We start from the raw sequence: 6,446 nt of genomic DNA, 5'->3' as shown, positions 1-6,446 counted from the left end.
CGTTGCCAAGACAACCTGCCAGCTCAGCCGAGGAGGCAGCAGCGGCAGGCAGGGGGGAGGAGGCGGCTGTGACTCCTATTGCCTCCTCTTCCGTGATAGAGGGAGGGGGCCTCAGTGCTGGGGTGGGGGTGGGGGAGCTTCAGGAGCCCCACCACTCTCCCCTTCCCTCTCCTTCCATAAGGCTCTGGGATTGGCTCCGGCGGCCTCAGGAGAACCTTAATTCAGGGCCAGATAACAGGCCGGTCTTGGGGAGGGAGACGGCACTGGGCAACATTCCCCAATGGAGAAAGCTCAGCGTGGAGTTGGGAAGAACGATAGGAACAAGGCAGGGATGGCTTCTGTTGAAGGGTCAGAGGGCGGCTTCTAGCATAAAGGAGAGGCCCTGGGTGTGGCTGAGGTTGGACACTCAGGCCACGGGGCTCAGAAGTCTCCCGGTGCCACCCCTCCACTGTTTCTGAGCACCTCCTCCCAGCCACAGACCCTCTCATTCCCCTGACTGAGAGGAAGGTCGGAGATCGAAGAGAGCTCTTTCATTCCTGAAGGGCCCATTCCCACTGTCCCTCAGTCCGTAGGAATGTCCGTCCAGAGGCAGGCCAATACCTTGGGTGAAACTCTCCCGAGAGCCACCCTGGAGCCGAGGGGACTGCGGAGTTAGGGCTCCCTCTGTCGACCTGAGGGTTGGTAGCTGTCAAGGTCATTCCTTGCTGAGGGATTCTGATGAGTATGTGTGTGTGTGTTGCGACGGCACAGCCAGGCCAGAAGGCCCTTCCCTCACCTGCCTCCCCTCATCTCTGGTCTTGCCCTATGGGGAGACTTGCTTTGCCTCTAGCCCTCTCCTCTTGGGGAGGCCCCAGACTCCTCAAGGCCAGTAGAATGATCCAGTCTTCCTCCTTGCTTGCCGGTCACCCCATCAGGCTGGGAGGAGACTGGAGGCAAAAGCTTCAATCACAGAAGCAAGCACCCCTGAACACCAGGTTACCTGTGAGCTGGGCTTGGGCAGGCTTCCTGGGCACTGCTGGGCTGCACCCAGCAGGCTGCTAACAAAAGGAGTGAGCTTACCTTTAGGCTCAGTAGTGCCTCAAGGCCTTAAGAATGGGTGCTAGAGTCCACAGGTGGGGGCGGGGGCTCCTGCCCCACTCAGGAGGGTGGTCCCAGGCCCAAGATACCTAGTTCTTGGTTCTTTCCCCAGCAAGGTCACTGGTGCCAGCTGTCCTGACTGGATGCCGGCCCTGCAGCCTGCCCCCTCCCTGGGGCCTGTGCCCTCCTCTGGTCTCACTCCAGTACCCCTTGCCCCGCCCCTGCATGACCTGCCTGAGGAGGTCTAAACATTAACTCCTGGAGAGGCTGACTGGGCCCCTGGGCAGCTAAGAAGGGACAGTGCCAGAGAACTGGGCCAGCAGAACAAAAAGAAAGACAAGGGCCTCTGAGTGAGCCTTTCTCATCAGTTTGGAAGATATATCCCCTATCTCAGAGCACTGGACTCTCTGTCAGACCCCAGAACCTTAGTCGCAGCGGCTGCTCCAGACCAGCCCCTCTCCTCCAGTCCCTTATCCCACAATCGCTCCTGGTCACCTCCCTTCTCGAAGCCCCTCACCATCTCCTCCTGCCGCCGCAGAGACCTAATCACCATAATGTGGCTCAATCCTTTCCTGCCACTTCCTGAATGCAAACTTTCAGTGCCAGCCAAACCCATTCACTGCTCACAGCTCCTCCTTGCCCTGTAACAAATCTCAACATTTCCCTGCCTCGAAGCCCTTCTTTCCCTGCTGTTTTCACTCTCAATATTTCCCCCTTGCAGGTCTTCTTAGCTAACAGAGATCCTGTTCATTTTTCAAGATCATGCAAACCCCAGCCCTTCCCAGCACCGCCCACCTGTATACATCCCTGGACCCACTGTGCCTGGCCGAGGAGTGGGGGACATCACACTCTAGGTGTCACAGACAGGATAGAATCTGGACTGTCCTCCTCCCTAGCTGTGGACGTGAGTGAGTTAACATCTCAGAGTCAGAGCCCACCCACACATGACATGGGAATAATCTCATCCGCTAAATAAGGGGTTCCATGTGAGCTCTCCTTGTGTGCTGCCTGGCACATCTCTGGAGTTCAGTACACATCAGTGTCTTTATTTCCTCCTCTTTCACTCTTTGAGGATGTACCACTTTTTTTTTTTTTTTCCACATCGTGGCATGTGAGATCTTAGTACCTTGACTGGGGATCAAACCCACACCCCTGCAGTGGAAGCCCGAATCCTTAACCACTAAACCATTAGGAAAGTCCCATGAATGTACCAAATGCCGCTTTGCAGTCTTTGGTACATCCATTAGGGGTAAGAGACAGATTCCCACAGTCCTTAAAAGAACTGCCTTTTTATAGGTATAGCCTATGTGCTAAGTTGTTTCAGACGAGTCCGACTCTGTGATCTTGTAGACTGTAGCCCGCCAGGCTCCTCTGTCCTCGGTATTTCTCAGGCAAGAAGACTGGAGTGGGTTGCCATGCCCTCCTCTAGGGGATCTTCCCAACCTGGGGATCGAACCAGCATCTCCTACATTTCCTGCATTGGCAGGTGGGTTCTTTAGCACTCCGGCCACCTGGGAAGCCCCATAGGTTTATACACCCCCGCCTCAATTAAATTTCAAGCATCTTGGGTTTGACAGAGGATGACACACTATCCTGTCCATCTTTTTTAGTAACTGAAGGACTAGCACAGCGGTTGTATGTTGTAGGAAGTACATAAATATTTGGATTAACTGCTTAGGACCCCTCCTGCTCAAGTCTACCTAAGGATGGAGCTTAGAGGCAGGATTCTAACTTTTCATCCTACCTCCACCTTCAGGGACCACAGGTGCTGGGCCAATGGCCACTGACTTCTTTCTGGGTCTCCAGTTGGTTTACTTCTTCAATACTCTGTGTAACATACCGTGCTGGGTATTATGGGGGAGCCAAAGACTGACTAAATCTCCATCGGAGTCTCTTGTTGTCCCGCAGAACCATGACACGAGCATAGTAAGTACAGTTCTGGAAAAGCTGTGATATGTGCCCTAAAGCCAGGGCAAGTTCATGGCCAGAGGAACCAGGGACAGCAGAGATGGCCACTGTCCCTGGGGGAGTGAAAGGCATCCGTGGAGCTGAGGAGATGGCTGTGGTCTGGACATGCCAGCATGTTAGCGAAAGGTATCCTGGGCAGTGGGAAACTCATGAGCAAAGATGGGTCCAGCGGGAATTCCTGGGCAATTCAGTGGTTGGGACTCTGCGCTTCTACTGCAGAGGGAAAGGGTTTGATCCCTGGTCAGAGAACTAAGATCCCACAAGCTGCGTGGAATAGCCAAAAAAAAAAAAAGGGCCCAGTGTGCCTGTTGGATGGCAAGGGTTGTAGTTTTGCAAGAATTCTTGAAGGGAAACTGGAAGGATGGGGCTGAAGGGGAGCCTGGGCAGGACTGGGCAGGGGCTTGCAAGCCATGTTGAGTCTGCTAGAGATGGTGTGATAGAGGCAGAGCTGTGGTTTAAGAGAAAGTAAGGCAAGTTGAACAAACTATGTGATGTCCTGAGGATTGTGTGTGTAGGAAAGAGACCACGTGGAAAGCCATTGCAGTCATTGAGACAGAACTCAGTGTCTCTGCACCTTGGGGAGTCCAGCCAAGGTGCAGAGTTTGGTGGAGAAAGCAGTTGGGTGCAAGGCGGTGACAGCTGACACGCTGGTTTTCTCAGAAAGGGACAGGGGAATAAGAGAGTGGCGAAAATCTCAGGGCACATTTCTACAAAGCAGGGCCAGGAAAGAAACAGTCTGAGACGGACAGAAGGAAGAAAGGACGGTCTAGGGTAGGCCAGGGAGGAAAGAGCTTCCAGGACAGGTGGTCCTTCCAAGTGTCCAGGGCAGTGAGACTGGGGCTGGGTGACTGGGAAGTCACAGCCAGGGGAGTCTGAGGGACTGAATAGAGAGACGTTAGATAGAAGCCAGCTAAAGGGCTAAAGCGTGAGAGGATCTCTGCCCTGACTTCCTGCCTCAGCTGCCCTCTTGCCTCAGCTGGCTGTTTGGAGGACAGGGCAGAAAAGGCGAGATCAATAGGTAGGCTATTCTTAGCCAGAGTTCTTGGGCATCCTAAACGGAGCAAAGGATTTGAGGCTAGCTGCCCCCGCGCCCCTCCTGCCGTACCCTCCCTGAGGCGGATGTGTTCAACTCACCCTAAGTGTCTTCCCCCACCATGTCCATTCCCAACCCTCACACTGGCTTGGAGACTTAGGGTGCCCAGAAGCAACCAGAGCTGCTGCAGCCATCGGAGGTCTGCGGGAATTCTCCTTCAAATTCCTGCCACAGTCACAGATACCTCCAATCCCACCTCTGCCCCACCCCTCACACCCCCACACCAGGTCCCATTATTAGAGACCCATTCCTTTGCTTTCTTCCTTTTAGCATCTTGGAAATCACCGCCAGGTAGGAGGGAATGAGCTGAACAGACTCTTTTTTTCTCTGCACTTGCCTTACACGTATCTCCCCAGAGCATGAAGAGGCACCCCGGGTGCGGAGCCTGCACTCCGCAGGGGCACGAAAAGGTGGGGTGAGACGGCTCCGAGGGCCCAGCCAGAGGGCCCAACCGGGGACCCATGACCACAAGTGGGGGTGAGACCTGCCAGGCTCGGGGTGGGGGTGGGGCTAGGGCACTGTCTGAGGTGGCACAGGCTTCCCCAGCTGCCTTCCTCTCTCACCCTTCCCTGTTCCCTGTCCCTCCCTGCCAGGTCTCACCACCTCAAAAAGCAAGAAAGGAAACAGTGAGGGCTTTCTGGAGCCGGCCCCCAGAGGCCTGTCTGTGCTGGGGAGGTCACAGAGAGGGAGGGAGGGGCCGGAGAAAGGCAGAGAAGAAAGGGGAGGCAAGACAAAGGGCCCCGTGCACCTTTGAAGCTCTCTCTAACCCCAGCTAGGGAGGGGTGGGGGTGGGCCTGAAAGCCGGCTGGGGGGAAATGGTCCAGAGTTTTAAAGAATGTCTCAAATTCCTGCGGAAATCAGAGGGATTGTAAGAACTCCCTCTCCCCAGCACACCTCCTTCTCAGCCCCCTCCCTCAGCCCCCCAAGTCCAGTCTTCCACACCTGGGGCTCCAACCCTTTGTCCTCAGGTAATTGCGGGGCGTTGCCCCTTCCCTGAAAATCCCATTGAACTCGCCTGTTATGTGCAGTAGTTCCAGACCACCCTCCCTACTCTCCCCCCCAGAAAATGACCCCTACACGTTTCCCGCAGTCTCCGCCAGGATTAAGACTCTTTGTGATTGGGGGGGAAGAGGAAAAAGCAACCTAGTGAAAAGCAATTATGACAAGCTGGAGGGAGAATGGCTTGGGGACCTCCCTCTTGGCTATGGCCGTCTAAATTCCCCAGGAGTTGGGGGTGTCAGTCTGGGCTCCAGTCCTCACCCAGGGAGAGGTGACTGATTCCCCCACCCCCATCCACTTGGACCACACTCCACTCACCTCCCCTTTTGATTAAACCAGCCCCCACCCCCTGCACTTTCCATTCTTTCCTTATTTTTAGGCCACTGTTGGGAGAAGAGGGGAAAACGGGATGTCTTTCATCCTTTCTTCTCTCTCCAAAATCCACACCCCCTCTCCCCTTAACATTTTCGCAGAAAGGAAAGGGAAATTGAGGCTGGGGGCGGTCCATCCGCAGAAGAGAGGGCTCAGGGAAATGTTCCGAGAGAAGAGCAGAGAAGGGGCCATTGCTAGGAAGGGCCTCCCCCCTTGACAAGATTAAAAGCCGTGGCAAAAGAGGAAAGGGGTGGGTTTTATGGCTTCTTAGTTCCACTCCCCAAATGCACACCTGGAGGCGTCTGGAAAGCCCACCAGAGGAGCTATGGGCTGTGAGGAAGGCGGGGGAGGATTGCCCCTGCCGCCCGGCACACCCCGCCTTCTCCCGCCGCGCCTCTAATCGCGTTTTCCCCCCAGGTGTGCCCCCCCCCCCCACCGCGGGGACCTGGGCGCTCGGGACGCGGGCTCGCCCTCCCTCCCCTTCTGCCCCTCCGCGCTCCTCCCCCACCCGACCTCCTCACCGGAAAAAAGCAATCTGGCTCCCGGCGACGAGGCTGCAGCGCCCGCAGCCGCCCGGCCAGCGGCCTCAGCCCCGGTGGCTCCGGTCGGCCCCAGGATTGAGGTTTCTGCGCCCCAGCAGGTCGCACGGGACGCGCGGTGCCAGCCAGGAAACCCGAGCCCGCGGAGGAGGGGCGCGTCGTGGGCCGCCAGCCTCCCGCAGGGTGGAGGTGAGGGGCCTGCCGGACCATCCCTCCCTCCCAGCTACCCTGTGCGTGTCCCCTGCCCCTGCGGGGACGTGCGGGGCCCCAGCTCGGCCTCCACCTGTCGCGCCACGCCCGGGCCTGTGAGCTCGCCACCTCTCCTCTCGGAGAGGAGTTTGTCCCAGTTTGTCCCCAGTTCAGTTTTGCAGTTCCCCCGCCCCCCTTCAGATAACCTG

Source organism: Giraffa tippelskirchi, chromosome 1, assembly GCF_054371585.1.
Source record: "Giraffa tippelskirchi isolate mGirTip1 chromosome 1, T2T-mGirTip1v1.2.pri, whole genome shotgun sequence".
NCBI classification, from domain to species: domain Eukaryota; kingdom Metazoa; phylum Chordata; class Mammalia; order Artiodactyla; family Giraffidae; genus Giraffa; species Giraffa tippelskirchi.
This window is presented reverse-complemented; position numbering follows the sequence as displayed.